The 20,041-nt window shown below is 38.3% G+C and overlaps 1 long non-coding RNA gene across 1 annotated transcript; it reads right to left on the bottom strand.

Annotated features, from left to right (window-relative positions):
• Positions 1–8,839: 8,839 nt before the first annotated feature.
• Positions 8,840–20,040, bottom strand: LOC108492372. The gene is made up of 3 exons (XR_001873083.1): positions 19,759–20,040; positions 11,903–11,977; positions 8,840–9,135 (listed from the first exon to the last, which is right to left on the bottom strand). It is a non-coding gene; the product is annotated as an uncharacterized LOC108492372 (long non-coding RNA).
• Between the last annotated feature and the right edge of the window lies 1 nt (position 20,041).

The following is a 20,041-nucleotide window of genomic DNA, read 5'->3' as shown; positions in this document are numbered from 1 at the left end:
GAATTACCAAAGTCCTAAATTCTGCATCTTGGTGAAGATTTTAAAAGTAATAGAAACAGAACGATTTTCAATCTGATTCAGTGGGGCATTTTCCTCCAAGATTTGCTTTGTTTGGTCGATTTTTTTTTCAAATATATTTTAAAACAAAAATGTATATTTTTACCCTTATAAACAAGGAATTTATATTACAACCTTTTAAATCCTTATATACATCTAAAACATTAAAATAAACCCTCCAATTAGTTCAAAATACTTTCTGAATGTATAAGATAATTCTGTCATAGCAATATCCATAGTCTTTGTCCCTTCTTACATTTTTGTATTCCTTATGACCAATGAGTATTTCAAAGGCAGCCATTTATTGCAAGATAACAGTTCTTCTAATATGAATATCAATTATGCAGAAATGTGAATAATAAAATCATTTTTTCTGAAGAAAAGATAATGCGCAAAATACATCTTAACTAGTTACAGACACTTAATAAATTACAAATGCTTAAAGGCTTCATAAAGCAGAACTGAATTTGACAATTGCTGTAAACAGCGGAATTACCATGGATGCCTCTGTGAAATAGGCTGCGTGAATCTTCTGTTTCCCTAATTCTGTCAAGAAACCAGGTAATATATATGCCCTTCTTGACCATCTGCTATATCTGGCTTTGTACTGAATTTTATAATTCAAGAAACTTTTGCGAGTATTGTTTGTATTTTGTTTTGCCTGACAAATATGAAACCAGCCATAAAGAGTGATATCAAATGGTCTTCAAGAAATCAAAAAATCTGGAAGAGTACTTTAATCTTTTGTATCTTTAATGATCAGTGTAATCATAGAGAAACACTTTTGACTTACAAAACACCACTTGGTTAGGTTCTACAAAGTCTCTTACACATAAAGATATGTCCCAGGGTGGTTTAAAATGCAAGCTCCATGTAGGAGAAGATGTGCTGCTTTTCTTACACTCTATTAACTTCATGGTTTCATTAGTACCATGTGGCAATGTAAAATATCATATTTTTATTGAACATATGATACAGTGAGTTTGATCTTTTTTATTCTTTCTTGCTGATTGCACTCTACAGTTTCTCCATTTCTAAAGAACAGATAGATGCCTATGCAGGAAGGGTTTGCAATGGACAAGCCATGCAGATGATTAACCTTGGCATTGTCCCATGTCTCTCAGTGTAAAATTTTCACTGAGCAGATTTGAAGTAAATCATCCAGCCCACTTCACTTAATAATACCTCTTTAACATGCTCTGCAATTATATCATTTGTGCTGTTGAGCTTGGCCACTTCCCTTCTTAGCTATTCATTTCTCCCCAAGGAACGGCAGTTTAACAGATATTTCCAGTGATATAGGTTGTTAAATGAGGCAGTGAGTTATCTTACTGACCACAGGATTTATTTTCCATGACAACCACTGCTGTCTAGTGCCATGTTCTTTTCAGGAAGAATTCTTCTTCCAACATAGGCCACTTGGGAAGACTGGTAAAGCTGGCAACTTCTGGGCAAATATGAAACAGAAGGCTGGACAGAGAGGTCCATGGTTTATGCCCCACTCTGTGTTTCCTCTGGTGCATCTACCCAGCCTTCAGAGACCCCAGCAGCAACACTGCTCAACAGCTGGCAGAAGGTACCAGAGGGATGCTCCAGCTTATGCAGGAGCATCGGCTATCTGTGGTTTCCCCCGGGCTTTGGTTTTACGGTTTCCAAATCCCCGACAACAAACTGTAGAGAATGCTACAATTCTGAACCTCAACTTTTACTGGGTAGCTGCACATTTTGTTGAGCACATTCTTTTCTCTTCCTGTAACAGGAACTGTCAACATGAGACAGAACAAAAAAGTATACTTAAGTCCATTCAAATTCAGACCCGGCTCCTGACAACGGTGGGTCACTGGTAGGGCCATAATATTTTATCCTTGTGCTTAGCTGGTCTTATTTTTCTGTGGTAAAGAGGCTTTCATCCCATTCTTTGCTCTTTTAAATTGTGTGGTCTTTTAAAAAGTGAGTTTCTTACACAGCATGGGCATTCAAGCAGCTGTGATGCTCTCAAACCACTAACATCTGACTCTAGGTGTCCCCTTCATTGTTGATTCATTTTTGCAATGAACAGATTCAAAATATTTTGAAATTTACTGATGAGTAAATACTGCCTGGTGTTCATAACAAGAAGAGAAACTCCCTTCTTGGACAAGGAAGAGTGCTGACAGGGATCTTGTTACCAACATTTTCCTTGCAAACTGCAGTGAGGGGTTCTAGAAGGATGATTCTCATACCTGTGCACATTCAAAAATGACATACCTTGTGGTTCACTACATATTTTATCTGTGAATCCACAGAGTCTCATAATAGCCCCATAATGTCAGCAGTTAGAATTATAGAGGGAAAATAGTTAATATACTTAGCAGGCTTCCTCAATCAAATGCATCCTGGCCTGTTAATAGCTATTTTGGCACAGTTTCATTTCTGTAGGAGCTTTTGAAGAGTCTTAGTTCTGTTTCATCACAGAATAAAAAAAACAATATGAAGACTATAAAAGCTGGCCTCAAATAGAATGATTTCCTTCTGATATGCCAGACACAGACCTTGTGTGCAAGAAATGGACCCAAGCGAACTGAAATTCAGGAAATGTTATCCCCTTTAGGGTGGGTTTCCTTATATTTAAGAACATGATGAGGTGGAGGATCAAATGCATACAGGATAGTCAAAACATGCCTCTGTTCTAGTGAGGAGTTTCAGATAACCATAAGGAATGCATTCATCAGTGCATAAGGTAACCTTGCAAACAGGGTCAGTGACTGGAAGTAGAGGGTTAAACAGAAGTCAAGAGGAAATTTAGAAGTATAAGAAGATATAAACAAACCAAAATATCAATAGGAAGATTATGTGGCAGAGATTAAAATTTATGTTCCTGTGATCTAAACAGGAGAGTTGCATTGAAGAATATCAGAACACGAATAGAGTAGTGGCTAAGAAATCTCTAAATTGTCATGGGATTATTATTTTAGCACCTGGTTATATATCCTTTATATCTGTATTTGACAAAACATGGTCAAACTTTTTCTTTTTCAATTGCCAAAAGTGTTGGTGAGGTGCTTCCATAACCAGAAACAAAGCTAGAAGAAAAAAAATTTGAAGGAAGGGCAATTTCATGAAAAGAAAAGTTAGAAACATATTTAAAACTGGGTTCCAAACTGTACAGTGTCACAGACTTCCTAGGTTTTCCTTTGTAAAAAAAGTTTTGAGCACAGGGTTTTTTGTTTTTATTTTAATTCACACCACTTGTGAAAAATATTGGTGTCCTCACTGCTTATACTCCAAGGGAATTTCTAAATGCAAATTAACTGTAATAGGAGTCTACATCTGTCACCTTTCTTCTCCACTTCAAGGAGGAAGCCCAGATAACAAATCTCTTTTATACCAGCCTTCCAGCCATGGAAAGGCCTTTTAGGGGACACCTAGCACAAGATCTATTCTAAAACACTACTTGGCTGCAATTGACCATGTAAATTAAAGTGCTGCAACCACAATCCTGATGTCTGTCCTTACTCTGCTGCAGAGATTTCTTGGTGAAGAAGAAAACATAGTATGATTTTATCCCATAATTACTTGCTTGTAATATGTTAAGTTTTATTACAGGCAGTAATATTTCCTTTCTTCCATCCTATCTATATAGTCGATAAACTCATTGAGAGGGAAGAGTTTCCTTCTTCAACTGTTCAAGGGTAAGATGCTCAGGGATTGGTATAATTGAATTAAATCCACAGTGGAGTTATCTGAGCTAGTGATTTTGCCTTGAAAATTTTAAAGGAACATGCCTCATGCCTGCTAGATGTCTGATTCCAAGGAGAGGAATGTGGTGGTTCTGTCCTGAAACAGATTTAAGAAGTACTTCCATCAGTTCAGACAAGCAGTGTGTCGAAAACTCTACACTCTTCACGCCTTTGATGTATTTAATATCATCCTCTGCAGAAACCCTGCACCTTCTCACCTTATTGCCTTCCATTAGATTCTGAAGTGTTAACAATACTGTCAAGACAATCATGCAGTCATTAGACAGGGTCAATTCCTATGCTTTTCCCCTACCCTGTTTTACTTTTGGAGGAAGTGTACTGTCTATATACTTTGGAGACCTAGATTAATCTCTCCATTAGAATCACTTTTTGGCCATGAACAGTGATTACCTGAGAGTAATTGAAACTTGAAGAAATTTATGGTCATGAATACAGGAGAACAGTAATGAACTGCAACTCCTGCTCAATCCATAAGCTCCTAGAAAAGTTAGTCTTGTTGAGATAAAGCTCACATTCAATCCTGGCTGCAGCTAGGATTGTTGTTTGGTTAGTGGGAATAAACTATCTAAAATGAGAAATGACCTTAATATTAACCTAAAGCTTGAACTAAATCCACTTTCAATTACAAAAATATTAATTTCATGTGTGCATTTGTTCTTTTGTTATTTATCCATACATGAAAATACCAATAATAAAAATAACAGACAAAATTAAAAACAGTTCTCATTAATTTAGTTCAAATAACAGAAGAAATAGAAAGTCTCAGATATATCAAATAAAGAAGTGATCAATATTTCAATGAATGAAGCCAGCAACATTGCAAGTTCTGGTAAATAAAGTGGATGTCTATTCAGTAAATTAATTTCTACTGCATTTTTGTTTCATTGGGACAAAATAAGTGATCTTTATGAGATTTCTCAGTAGGATTTGTTTACCAAGTTTCACAGAAAGTCAATATCTCTTCTGACAGAATTCTGAGCTATTGGATGCTTATCTAAATTCAGTTCAGTACTTGGAGGGTCACCTACTGCAAATTCAACCAAAAAGCTTAAAAAAGAAAAAAAAGTGGATTGAATATTCAAACAGGTCACCTGTTCTATGTTGCCCAACTTGAGTGGGAGAATAGAAAGGATGACCTCCAGAGGTCCCTTCCAACCTGAGCCATTCTGTGATTCTATGATTATTTTTTCAATTCTAATATCCTGATCTCATTTTGGTCTTTTAAATAAGAGTGCAATATTTACTCTTTTCTTATTCAATATCAGCACTGAAAAATAAAGAAACCGTAATCCATTTATCTGGCACCTTCTCTGGGGATGCATTAATCTCATGATTTTAAAGGTTAATCTGGTATGTGTATTTGTGTGTTTCTAATTTTGAGTACAAAGTTGCTAAAACACTTATGGAGTGTCAAGGCACCTCCTTGGTGCTGAGATAGCAGGACAATAGCACTGTAGAGCAACTTTGGGGCCACTGTCACACCTCTTTGAATGAAACACCATGAAGAACATAGTGCCACCCTTCTCCCCACAGCCCCTTTAGGCGGTGTGGCTTTGCAAGGACTGTGGGGACTGGCACCCCAGACTCTGATGGTGTCTTACAGTCCTTAACAATTCAGAAGTATCTCAGAGACCAAGGCCTTGATGGCAGGGGCTCATGGTTCTTAACAAAGAGCAAAACACACTTCTATCTCCTCTTCTTTTTTTTTGGTAGTTTTCAATTATTTTAGGCTGCAGTCCTAGGATTTCTGAATTTAGAAATTTCTCATCCTGACTACACATCAAAATTGCCTTCCAAGCACAGGCAAAACACAACTACCTCATTTAGGCTTACTGTGTGTTCATAGAGTTTGAGTCCAGCTATATTCACGAGCAGAGCTAAAAAAATGTCCAAGGCACAGCAGAAATGAATGCCTAAAAACTTGAATTCATATTATCCCTTAGTACAGCTCTAAGCATGTCATGTTTGCATCGTGAGTAGGGAGATACAGCCAGAGATGTAACTCTTCAACTGTGTCTTCTATCACAGATCTCAAAAGCCAAAGCTCAATAGACAAAACATATCTCAGATGAGTCTAAGCAGGCATGAAAAAAGGTGCAGTGTGTGTTACTGATAGGTGCAGTATAAAAACCTTCAGTGTTGTGATAGAGGGAGATAGAACACAGAATTTGGATATTAAGTGCTTTTCTGCAGTAAAAGTTAGAATGGTGTGTCCTTTTCCACTCTTGTGCCTACTCCTAGTGACACAATACAGACCCTGCAAGTGTTGATGGATGTTCTCATCCATGTCTCATTTCCATGCAAAAGTGTCTGAATTCCCTTGTATGGTAGTACCAGTTGCAAATGCACTCTTAGAGAGCTGACAGCATTGGCTAATTGAAACAAAGACAAATAAGTAGAAAGATTTCAGCAGTCAAAACATTAGCAGCAAGTGTGCAAGAACCCATCTTTGCAATGCGTTTGCAGAGAAACAGTGACTTCCATAGGATAATTTAGATGACACATACCTGAACTCTGCTGTTAAACATTTTCTGGAGTTTTGTCTATGGATTTTATTATAACTGACAATCTCTAGTGCTCCCACTAAGTTCTTGTTTTAAGAGTTCCCTGAAACTGTCATTTATGAACAAAAGGCCTCATCCTAAGCTGGAGAAAAAGTGAGGGGAAAGGATTATGGGCCTAGCTCAAAAAAAGCAGATGCACAGAAGAAACATAAATATTCATGTTTTGTAATGAGACTGTCCTAAATTTAACTGATCAAATATTCAGACTATAAAAGTATATAAATATCTGTATTCTGAGTCAAATGCATAGACACACAGATCATTGGCACTATGATTCCCATGAGAGCGCTCATGGCACTGGCAGGTACCCAGAACACCTAGCAGAGCAACAGTTAGTGCTAGGATGCAGGAGTCACTGCAGTCATAGGCTGTAGACCATGGGAGCAGCAGACATTTGTTTCCAGTGTGGTCTCTGACAAAAGACAGTTCCGTTGTTGAAGAGAGTTGGTTAGAAAAAGGAATCTGAATTGGTCTCTGGATCAAGCTGAGGAAGGAAGCATTTCTCTAGAGACTCCAGAGTTTCCCTTTCTCTCAATATCCCCTACTATTTACACAACTGAAAACTCTGGAGTTTAACAGCAAATAATTTTAATTAAACTGCTTAGTCTGAATAACTGCTGAAGAGAAACTGCAGTAATAGAGAACAGAATTGCTGCTAGGGAAATGAAAACAATTTAAAAAGAGAAGCACTAGCAGTGGAAAAGCAGCTTTGGTGGGAACTATGTTGGTTCAACCAGCCCTCCCTTGCACGATTTTAGCAATTCAATTAGAAGTCTTTACAGGTTTAGCAACTGATTATTGAAAACACATCTCCAACCTACAATGCCTGCTGTTGACACATAGTATCTGGTTCTGTATAATCGGGATTTTGCTGTGGCTCAGAGAGTGAGTGAGCTGAAGGTTCGCACATCTACTGAAGAGCATTTGAGGTTTTAAAAGAAAAGCAAGGATAACTCCGGGAGAGACACAATGAACGCTCATATCTAGTCCCGGTATAGGAGAAGAGGGGGCCTCTGGTGGTCTAGTGGTTAAGGTGCAGGACTCTCACCACTGCGACCTGGGTTCGATTCCCGGCCCCCCGGGCAGATGGAGCTCGTCAGCCCTGTGAGGCAATCCATCTAAGAGAAGGTCACTCTAAACAAACCTACGTTCTAAGACCCTCACTGCCACTGTCCAAGCTTGCTTGGCCCCGGCAGATGAACCTCAGGATTAAAGGGTGGGCTCAGTTCAGCGCACGCTGGGTCTCACCTAAAAAATCCACTGCACAGGCTCGAAGGGTTAATGACCTTTCCCAAATCTTCGCTGGCGAAGACTGGCCATTATAGGAGAAGAGAAGGAAAACAAGCATCCATGGCAATTAGAAACAAAGGGACTTGCCCCCAAAGGAGAAGCTATCTCCTCAGGGCATGCTGTTGAGTTTCTGGGGTAAAGTTTCAGTGTTGCTTTTTTAGCCTTTGAAATGTGCTGCATTGAGCTGCAGGAAGGCAGGTGAGAAGGATACAATGAAGGAGGTTGGGGTCTGGGAATGAAGCAGTTGTCTAATCCAGTAGATGGCGAGTTTACAATGTTTTCCTCAAGATAACTCCCACAGAGAATTCATCTTGAGTTTGAACCATCATAAAAAGAGATTTATTAATTCAACTCTGATGTGGGGTAAGAGGACCATTACTGGTATCTTCAGTATCTTTAGTTTTACCTAATTCTGATAAAACTGTCATTTCTCAAGTGGCAAAGCATTCAGAGATATATTTGCTTTTTACATAGAGACAGCAAGAAGTAAGGCACCAGGACTTGAACTGTGAAAGTGTGTGAGTTTTTAATTTGTAAGTTATGGCAGATCATTTCTATTTATCAGTACTTTCATTTAGAATGTATCAGTCAACTATCTCTGAAAATCAAAATGGAACCTTATATTTCACCCAGTTTTCACTGGGAAGTCCAGTTTGTTTGAAAAAGGCTCCATATTTCTAGAAAAAGAATATGAGAGACAATGAGTAGGAATCAAGCATTGAATATGTTTTGAAACATAAAGTCAGAGGTTGCTTGGGTAGAGCTTAGCAGAGAACTGCTTACACTGCTGTTGTTAAAATTTCTCTAACCCATTATGGGTTACCACAACCCTCACCAGTTCCTTTAGGTTGGCTGTAAAATGTGTGAATTTAAACCCATCTCCCCCATGCTGTTACAGAAGAGCTTTCAAAACTGATATTTGTGAAATATCAGTTTTGTATACATTTCCAAACTGCAATATATAGCAATATCCTACCCAGTTGTCAGTAAGAGCAACTAAAATCAAACCACAGAAGTGCAGTTGTACTGACTTTTTCCAATTACACAACCAATGAAAGGGGGATAGAAGCAAGGCAGATGAACACTTCTAATAAGAAGTTGGGTAATCCAAGAGGAATGAAAGGTGAATGAAAGGTCAATTTTAATTTATAATATAAAATTTTTTCTTGATTTTATTTTTCTGTGCAGTTTGGTAACATCTGAAAGTACAGTAGCTGCAGCCTGCAGCTGGAGTAAAGAAAAACAAAATACTAATTACAGCTTACTCTGTGACCAAATTCTTAAGTCACTTCTGATCTGGTTTGCCTGATCTGATGTCCTTGTATTTCATCACTAAAAGGAAAAATCCATTTCCACTGTCTCAGATGGCTCTGCTGGAGAGCAGCACTGTGGTACAAGTATCCTTGTACTTCATCTGATGCCATTTGTTTCCACAGTTAACAATCAGCATAAACCTGCCTCTTCCAGGATGAGTGGAAAGTTGCCTGTGAACACAAAAATGCAGGGTTTTGCACATGCCAAATTTAGGCAGAAAAAAAGTAATGAGGGGGAGGTAAAAAATGTTTCATTAAAATATTAAATTTTTGTCATATGCGAAAGGTCAGCTCAATTACACCAAAACCTGTAAAGGCATACATATGTAGCCTTTGCTGGCATCAGACATCAACTTACAGGGGATAAACCTATTGTTTGCTGGCAGATAAAACATATATGGCAATGTCTTCCAAAACTCCACTTTCCATTTCATGTAGTCACAAAACCCAAAGGAAGCACGTTGTCTAAAATTGCTGACTGTTCTTCCCAATGACTTCTAGGATCAATGCAGAGAGGTGGGCTCGTGCAGTGAGAGACTCTGAGGAAGTGCCTAATTTATGTGCTCAAAGCCACTTCACAGAGGTTTCTCTTTCCTTTGACTCTAGAAAAGACAACAGAGACATTCCAGCTAACTCATGTGACTGAAAGAGGGAGTGATAAATCACCCTCCTTCCCATTCATGTCCTTGTGCCCATATATTATTGTAGTTTCTCAGGGAATATTGCTAGTGCAGGGTTAACTCCGGTTACGAAAGATGGAGACGTGCAACTAAAAGCAATAAAATCTCCGTGTCCTATTTAGTTACAGCTCATCAGATGCTTAGAGGAACTCAGTTGCTTCCAGTTATGTGCATGTACCCTGAGAGGCAGCTTGATTCCTCTGGAGCTGGCCTCCCTTGCTCAAATATGGTCATGCTGTGAACAGTGAAGCTGTGGGGAAAGACTGGCTAGCGACACACTCTGTGCAGGAATTGACAGTGAATGGCTGTGTTCCCCCTTGCTGGTTAGAAAAGAAGCACTACTCAACCTTTAGCCCGGGCCTGTGACAAACCAGCTAATTCAGCTCCATTGCAGCATGGCAGACTGCATACCAGCTGTTAGCAAGCCTCCACATCCAGATAAGCAAGACAACAGGCACTTCAGTTCATCCACCAGCATGGACGCAAAACCACAGCAAAGGTCTCTAAATCATTGCCTAATTCAGCTTAGAGACTGCTCTGTACATGCAGCAGTTCAGCCAGGAACGATGCTGGAGTTATACCTTATGCTAACACTCCACTGAGGACAAGCCCTCATCAGAGAAAGATTAAACTGCAGTGACATACAGCCTCTTAACACTTGAAAGAGAACACCTGCAGGACTTTTAATGCGCTTTAATTCACACAATTAACTGATTCAGTTTGCCTTTGCTGCACGGCCCCAGGTAGTCAAGCCTGCAGTGAGGGTTAGCACACCACGAGCTACTTGCCTGTGGTGGCAGAGATGAGATGGAGCCTCCATGAAATCTGAAAGATGGCATGTATTTTGCCACAGAACTCTCATCCCAATAAGCCAAGGTAACTTGAACATTTAATTTCATCAACTTTCTCTTTTTGTGGCTGCTGTAAAAAAAGATGTTCCAGTTACAAAGATGTTTATCTGCAATCAAAACCAAGATTTTTATTACTATTTTCAGGGTATTAGGCTCCATTTCCACACTGAAACAAGATTTTATCCTCTATTTCTCCCAGCATTAAATTAACAACAATAGCAAATAAAGAGTTGGCTACCATAATTTATCAAAAGTATTTTAATGAAAGTGAAAACTAGAAACAGTTAACAAAATCTGTTAACCAGCATGTCAACAGTAATCTCTGGCCCAAGATTATTAGATGGAAACAAGTGAATTTCTGAGTTCATGCAGAAAGATATGATGTCTTTCTAAAACATGCATCTCTTCAAAATGCCACTTCTCTGACACTCCAGGAAGGGCATTTGTGTGGATGTGCTTACATTAATGTTCTCTGTATCTTCAGTGAACCAAGAGAGAGTTATCTCAAGGATCCTTCTTTCATTTCTTTTTTTTGCTAGAAAATAGAGAGTAGGAGAGAAGATATCTAAAATGCTTTGACTGAATTTTTTCCTTAAAAATCTAGAATATCAAAGAAACAAAAATAATTAAAAAAAAATAAGTAAAACCCACCACAGAAACAAAACAGGATGTTTGTCCTGTAACGGTAGTTATAAAATATTTCAAGTAGAACATTTCAAAAAAACTTCTTTTCAATCTAAAAAAACCCCAACACTGATATTTCCAGTTTTCAGAAGTATTGCAGAAATTTTTGAATACCAAATACATCAGTCTTTTGAGATTAATAATCTTCTCTTTGATCAAAAAAGTAAACATTTTGTAGTCCAATATTTCCACATTAAAATTGTTTTCCATTTTCTTTTATGTGCGAAGATGTCAAAATTTCATCTGCGTGGGTTGAAAACAAATTATTAATATTTCCTACAGGGAGATAATTCAATTTTCCACATTTCTGTGACTGAAAAGCTATTCAGACCAATGTGTATTTTTGTAGCATGCAGGCTTTGAAGTACCTGAATGCCCTCACGTCCTATTAAGACTTGGTTTATGTTCTGTGTAAGCAAAGACTCTTCACCTCCATACTTCAGCTCTTCTCAGAGCCCACACTCTTAAGGAAAAAACTTTCTCAAAGACATAGTGAGCCAACAGAAATAATATAATGTCAAACCTCAGTGTAAGATCGAATAGACAAATGGACTACTGTCTGCATTAGTTGTTCTTAATTAGCTGCAATTACTACCAGCCTAATTAAGTCAACAGGCTAAAGGGAAACATAGATTTGGCAAAATTAACTGATGAAAGTTGTCAGGTTAGCCGAGATAGAATAGAAAAGGTTCCAAAGTACTCTTAAATAATTTCATTACATACCAAGGTAATAAACGTAATGGTCAGTCTCAGATGTGTCAATGTATATTCATTGGCTTGAAAATCAAAGTAACCTTTCTAGGGAGAGAAACAAAGAAATAGTTAATGGTCTCTGGTTAATCAGAAACATAAAACTGAAGAGGGTGGATGTGAATAAAATGAAGTCTGAAGCATTTAAACCACAGTGATTTCGAGCCTCCTGTCTTTACTTTCAATTGTCTTGTCTTTAAGAAAGAAAAAACAGAAATTTGAAGGTCTAGATACCTTGAGGGAACACATCTGTCAGTGTAAGAAGGAATTGAAGAGGCTAGGAAAGTTTTCTTGGCAAAGAAACGAGTTACATCAATCATGACAGAGTTATAAAAAAACAAATTAATTGCATTGAGAAATCTGAATAGAGATGTTTGTTTACCTTGAGTTGAATAACACAGGATGCATTAATAGGCAGCAAATGTACAGCAGGGGAAAAGAAATAGTTTCATGCAACATTTAATTAAATTGGAGTTTCTCACTGCAGGGGAATTTTACTGACACTAAAAGCCTGGCACTATTTAAAAATAAAAAAAAAAAAAAGAAAAAAACTTGTGTTTGTATGAATTACATAGAGGATACATGCCTATGATTTGGAAATTGGCTGATTACAGAAGACTTGTTACTGCTGAATGAGGTACACTACTGGAAACCTGTGACTTCATCTCATTTCCAGTACAGTATGTCTAGAGCTTTTAGGATGGAAAGACTTTCAATCCCCTGTTCTGCTATGACCCCACCACTATGATTGTCAATAGTACTTTGTTATTGACTTTAAATGGTAACAGAACAAAGTAAATTCTAGACACTTTTTGGAAATCCCTTCTTCAGTTCTTGCTGAGACATTCAGTACCAACCAAGGTGAAAGAAAAACTTTTGACCTTTTTCAGCATGCACTAAAGGCCAAGTAAATACTTTACTCCTCATCTTTAGTCCTTCAATACAGAATCACAGAATATGCTGTTGGAAGGGACCTACAAGAATCATCGAGTCCAGCCCTTAGCCCTGCACAGGACCATCCCCAAGAGTCACACCATGTGCCTGAGAGTATCATCCAAACACTTCTTGAACTCTGTCAGGCTTGGTGCTGTGACCACTGCCCTGGGGAGCCTCTTCCAGTGCCCAACCACTCTCTGGGAGAAGAGCCTTTTTCTAATATCCAACCTAAACCTCCCCTGACACAATTTCAGGCCATTCCCTTGGGTCCTGTCACTGGTCACCACAGAGAAGAGATGATAAAACCTACCTCAGCAATATGAGTACTCTGTAGTCTATGATTCTGTGAAAACACTGACAAGAAACAAAATAGAGTTGTTAAATTGTTTACCCTATTTTTTTATTGTTGATTCTCTCACATCTTTCCTACTATGACATGTTGTTAGAAGATGAGCCGCTAGTAACAAAAGAGCAGTCACACATAGAAGCAACACTACATTTGCACTGGAGACAAAATAATTTTAACAACCCTCATCAAATGCTGGTTTATATGACATAAAAATAATAATATCCACCTAAGTAGAAGCTGCACAGTATAATGATCAACAACCCTATTTTGCAATATGCTATTGCACAGTTTCACAAGGGCTCAGTCCCAAAACTATTGAAACATAGTAGAAAAAACTCCCTCTGGCTTTAGTAAGCTTGGATTCAGCTCAAAAAAAAAATAAATTACAACATAACCTTTTTATTTGATCAGAAAGCCAGTTTTCTTTGTTCCTTATCAACTCCAGATGTCATTCATTTGCATTTTTAGATACTTTATAAATACAGTCTGTGAAACTGGGGAGAAATGCCTGGAGAACATCTACCAAGGGGAAGGTTCTCTGCAGTGAGTTAACCCCGCTGATATGTGCCCAGTGGGACTGCATAGGATCTTCCCATATTAAATTTGCATAAAGCAAAAAGTTAATGAAATATGAGATTTGTCCTATCCTTTCCTCCATACCACTTCCTGTGTTCTAGGAAGGTGGGGTTTTTTTCCGAAGCTTGGCCTCAAGCAAGAAATTGCCCGCCTAAAGTTCTGTAGTGTTCTGCCACTTTTCATTCTTCTATTTGTTCTTATCTTGTTTCTCTTTCTTCTTGCCTTCTGGGAGTAGTCTTTGAACACAAGCGCAATTTTTAATAGCAAATAAATTTAGACTTGGACAAATTCCCCAAATGAAACCGGTGAGGAAAGAGCAGTCTTATCTCCTGTGATATACTTTTGACAAAGTATAATTAAAATATTTTCATGCTGGCTTGCCTGCTCTGTCTGCCTCTCATGAATGATGAAGTCTATCAAGCTATTATTTGTCTACACATTGTGTGAGGAAGGATTAAACCATTGAAGTGTTCAATATCGTTAAATGATCTGGAACTCCATAAAAACATCAATTATTATGCAGTTAAAGACATCTTAGTACTCGTTCAAGAAGCTGGCATTTTGTCTTCATTCCTCTGGTGATGGAGTGTGAGGATGACTGTCTCCAGAGACAGAGAGAGCATGTACAACTAAAATGGAAGCTACAGGACTGTGTAGAAGAGGGGGTTTTCTCAGTTATTTGTTCAGATATACCGGAAGAAAAATGGAACGTAAGTCAATGCAGAAAAAGATGCCCTACTTACATCTCAGAAAAGATGGGCTGCTCTGCCTAAGCCCCTCCATTTGGGGCTGACACAATGTAATGGTACCATGTCCTGAGGGCACATAATCTCTGAGATTTTTTGATGAAGCAATCAAAAAGTATTGTAACTAATGTGAATGTATTGGTGTCTGGCTGGGCGGTAGGTAGACTGGATTACTGACTGGGGAATAGAGCCCTAGTCAAAGCCAGAGTGCAAATTTTTTTTAGCTGGTAGGGATCTGTTAGCTTCAGTGTAGCTCTGCCTATTTACATCCAAAGAGGATCTGAAACATCAAGCACGTAGATCTATCATTAACTTCTCTGACAGCCTCTGATGTCTCAGCATCATGGCTTGCAGACCTGAAAACACAGGAATGATACCTCATATACAGCTAAGGAGATTCCACTGGCTTTGCCTTTAAGACACTTCACCATTCTCAAAGTCCTTCCCCTAAGTATAAAAAGGTTTGAACTAAAGCAAATAATATATTTGCATTTGATGGGAATAGCATATAACCCTCAATGTAATTATGACACACAAAAAAATAATGCTGGTGACCTTAAAATACACAAAAAAATAACAGAGGACATCTAAAAATTAATTATAACTCATTAAAAGTATTACTCACTTAATGAATGATTCATGATTCATATTGTTCAAGTCGCCAAACATTACTTCAAATTATAGATTGGGCACATCCTTTCACCAGTATTAATAATTGCAATTATGTCAGTGTAAGTACCTTTAAGTACAAAAGTCAATATGTTATCTTCTCCAAGCCTTCTTGCCTCATTCTCATAGCAGGACTAAGCTAAGGTCCCTGGAGCACATAAGAGTGCAGAGAGGGAGTACATTTTTTTCAAGAAAACACCGTCTTTGGGAGATCTAAAGGTCTAACAAAGGTTGAAAGACGTGCATGGTCAGAGTTGATTTCAGCACACCTTGTGATAGCCAAATAGTGTTGGACCATAGGAACATAGATAGGACCTAATCCTCCCTCTGCAACTGTCCATTAGTGCTTCAAATAATCTTATCAGATATTTTGGAAGCTCCTAAACAAACAGCAGGTTGAATAGCTCTTACTAGGAGAAAAAAAATGCCTGTGTAAGTTATTATGCTTAGAAACTGTCCTAAACTGAAATCCAGTCACAGGTAAGAACCAGCATGCCATCTCCCTTTGCACCTTGCAGACTTGTACTATGCACATTTTACATATGGATTATGAGCCCATATGTTCAGTCTTGTTTAAATGCTGAGACCACAAACCTCTCTTGCAGCAGTGAGCTCTGCAGCTATACATGCAGCATGTGAAAATCCATCTGCTTGTACCAGACTCATATCTGTGGAGTTTCAGATTTCTCTAAAGTCCCTCTATTTGAGAGGAATGGGGCAAAATAAGCATTCAGTTCAACCTCTATCTGACACAGAGTGCACTTCATGTGATCACTGCATCCTCTCCTTTTCCTCTTCAAGCTAGGCAGTGGCAGTCTCTGATGCCTCAGTAGGTCACTAAATAAACCTTGGTAGAGACAGAAGAGGTGAAAGACATTTCTATTCAAAATGTTCAGACAGAAGAATTTTAACTCAGTGTAACCATTATGCAGTTTGGAAATGGTTACTTAGAGTACTTTGTGATAAATACTAGAATGAAGCTTTCCTTTCCCTTGTAGTTAAATTGTTTGTTTATTTGCTTACTTATTTGCTGGGCAATAAGGAACATTTAAGCTAACTTTCAAGGTAATGAAAACCATAATTGAACTAAGATATGAAAAAACAGATGTAAATTGTATTTTGATCTTTTCTAGCAGTGAATTTTTCATGACACAACAGAAAAACAAGAAGCAGGAAAGCTGCTTCTATAGTAAAGCACAAAAGGTCTCTCTGCCTGCTGTAGTGCTAGGATTAGATGTGTAAATATTGTGGAGCTGCAGAAGCATCTGCTTCTGGATTTCAGATTAACTAGATGGCTTGATTTCAGCTCCAGAAATATATTAACCAGAAAGGTTTGTTGACCTTTCTAGAGCTGGATATGATTTAGTTTCATCAAGTGCAAAAAAATCTTTCTTCATGTCGAAAGATTGCAGTGGGCAAAGTCACTTTGCTGCTTATTGAAATAAATACTGAATTGCCATCACTGTATTCACTGACCTTTTGCCTCAGTTTGACTCAGGGTGAGAAACTGAGCAACTGCTTTCGTAGAAATTACTACTATAATCATCTACAGCAACATGCTTGAATTTTTCTCTTTTCTTTGTTCCCTCTTATCTCACAAAACATGAAAATACATCTTTTTCTTTTCCCAGTGAATGTTTCCACACAAGTGGAGTACCAGCAAATTTACACTGCTCAGTTTACTAGTAGGGGAACTCCATTCTTCCGTATCTGCCCTCAATTATAGTACCACTACACGCTGCTTAGACTGTACCATATCTTTTACTCCCGACCCCAAATCTCTCTGATATTGCCATGACATCTCAAATAAATGATTCGTAGCTGACTGACATGCCAAGGAATTAATTTGTGGACTATCTGGTTGCAATCATCTATTCCTAGCAACAAAACAAAAAGTCAGGAGAAAAAAATTACGGGGGAACCCCTGTATTTTTGTGACACAGTGTATTTGCCGTGAGCTGGCCACAGCTGGATCTCTCCACCCCAAGAGAGCACGAGTGCAGCCAGGTTTGACTTGTAACCCAGCACAAGATGAATGGGCAGCATTAGGAGAATGATACTTGCAGCTGAACATAATAAAAAGCATCTCTCACAGGGGGCTGCCTGGTCAACTTTATTGCCATGCTGTTTACTCCACTCATTTCAATGTATTTATAACATTCTTATTTGACTGTCATTTTCTCCAGATGAGGTTGTACAATACTTTGTGGAGGGGGGATGAGACAAAGATGAGATATTGAAAGACTCCCTGAGAATAAACTGAGTTAAAGAGACTAAATGGCACAGTTCACTTTTTGCCATGGTGAGGGTTCATGCTCCACTCAGGTCCAAGCTAAGATGGTTGAGTTAGGAGCCTAAGAGAGAGCAGAGAGAAAGATTTCAGGAGCCTAATTCAGAGGTCTGAAAAGCCAAATGACTGTAAAAAAACTTCCCTGTCTTCATTCCTTGCAGAGCTGAAGATGAGGCTGCTAACTTAGGTTCCACTCTTAAACATCAGCTGCTATAGCTATGAAAACTCTCTCCCCCATACTTTCTTCATTTTGTAGTAATTTATCAGTAAACCATCAACCACCACTAGAAGCCAGGTATTGAACTGCACGCTGGCATACAACAAGGCCCTTGTCATGATACCATGATACCTGCATGGCTTTTACTCCTATCCAGTATTGTTAATAGTAACTTTGCAGAAAACTACTCAGGTTTCTATTGGTTATTATCAGATATGCCAGGAAAAAAAAAGAAATAATAATTAAAAAATTATGCTACTGTGGACACCCATAATTTGACTTTTTCACAGGATTCAAATTAGTTACCATAGTGTGCAATTTCTTGCAAGGAATGTGATAACTGTGACTTTTTTTAAAGCTATGAGCTTCTCCATTTCAAGTATACTTTAAAGTGCTATTTCAAGTATTTATGAGGTTGTAAAGGAATGAAATAATCTCAGCGTCATAAAAGAGATTTTTAGACAATGAGTTTAGGGAGTTTTCTGTTCAACAATAAAATATTTTTTTAGATTACATAACAGGAATTGATGACCATCTGGAGCAATTCTTGAGACCCTGAAAATATATCAAATAAGTGAATAAGCATAGAAATAATTACATCTGTGGTATTCATAAACTGTTCAGGTTAATGATCACTTCAACAAGGCAATCTCCTGACATATCAAGTAGTAGAAAGTGTGAATGCTGACAATGAAGTTGTTGAGGAATCCTAACAGAGCCTGGCAGACTGCTGAGTAACAGCAGAAGAGCAAGGCATGATAAAGCCCCTGCTCACACAATACACGAAAGGCTAGAAGAGGTGGCAGGAAAAAATAGCCAAGTAGTTTTCTACTAGGCATGTCTCAACTGATGTGACAATGATCTAAGGGTCGACGATCAGAGAACACCACTTGCACTGCTGTACATGCTTTCGGATAACTGAGAGGGCTACAGGTGATAGATTTCCTCAGGTACCTGGTGGCTTTAGCTTACTTATTTCAGTAACAGAAAGAGTGTTCAAACAGGGCTGGCATGATCCAAGAGCACGACAAATTTGGAATACAAGTATCATTTTGCAAAAATCTACCTTACCTCACTGGGGCACTAACAGTGGAAGACTGGAGCTGGAGACACAGCACTGAGCAGTTACAAGTGACAAACTGCAGCAGTTGCTGATAGTCTTTTTCTGGATTCCGAGAGCATTCAGAAAGTTTGTACAAATGTTTGCATGAGAAGCAGCCAAATATAGGGGACTTGCTCTGAATCCAAAAAAGGGTAACCTTTTGACAAGACTGACCTTAAATGCCTTCTAAGCATCACAGCACTTCAGGTCTCAAAACTGGTACTTTTATTTCCTGAATGTATACAAAATTGGAGATAAAGATTAAAAGGAGAAGCAAACATCAGGTAGAATGTTTTTCAGAAGTTTGTTCCAGGAGGAAAGATATTTTCTCCAAGTAGAAAAAATGACTGTGAAAAAAATGCCACTTTGAAAGCAGCCCTGTGGAGTCATCAAAACCTAAATAACTTATCTTTGCTAATCTCCTGGGAGGACGACAAACGACAGATCAGAGAGAGAGATAGATGGTGCACAGCTTAGTGGATACAGATGATGGAAAACACTGTGGTATGCAACAAACAATCTTTAGGCAAGCAAATGTCTTTGGAATATTTTCAGCAGTTTCATTTCAAATGGCATCAGAGGACCAGTTAGGGAAAAGGATGAATTAATGAGTCAGAATGCAGAGATATTTCTGGGAGTTTTTCTTTAACTGGATTCACCGATAGATCTTTTACAGCAAAAGAGAGGTGGTTATGGTGACACAGCCTAGCTGGTATCTATGAGCCAATAATATATAAGAATTGACGATATTATTTCTTTCCAGAGTAGTTTAATATATAAAGAAGGTGATGGCAGTTGAAAGTGGTGTTTTTTCTTGCTATTTTTAGGGAAAATACTGAAAACCTGCCAGGCTTTTGTCAGTTTTTATTATTACAGCTGGAGCTCAACACTTGATTATTTACAGTTTCACTGAATGTAGCAATATGGAATAAAGGTTCACTTACCTTTAGCACATAAAGATGAAAGAGAGGGGGAATTATAAGCATGAGTCACTTATTATTTAGCAGTCTCATTTGGGCCAGTTCTACCAGGCTCCCACCAACTTTATGGTATCATTTCAAAGCTTTGATCCAGGTTTTAGCTCAGCTCTACTGCATTAAATGAATCCTCTTATCTTTCTTTACTCCTTTGTCAGACCCTGCTTTCTCCTTTCTCTTGGAGCATTGTTGTAGTTCTCCCTTAGCAAAAGCTCTGTCTGTGTACAAGGAAATGCCTGCCATTAGTGAT

The sequence above is a fragment of the Lepidothrix coronata genome, unplaced genomic scaffold (assembly GCF_001604755.1).
Source record: "Lepidothrix coronata isolate B3197 unplaced genomic scaffold, Lepidothrix_coronata-1.0 Scaffold10, whole genome shotgun sequence".
In the NCBI taxonomy this organism is placed as follows: Eukaryota; Metazoa; Chordata; class Aves; order Passeriformes; family Pipridae; genus Lepidothrix; species Lepidothrix coronata.
This window is presented reverse-complemented; position numbering and strand designations above follow the sequence as displayed.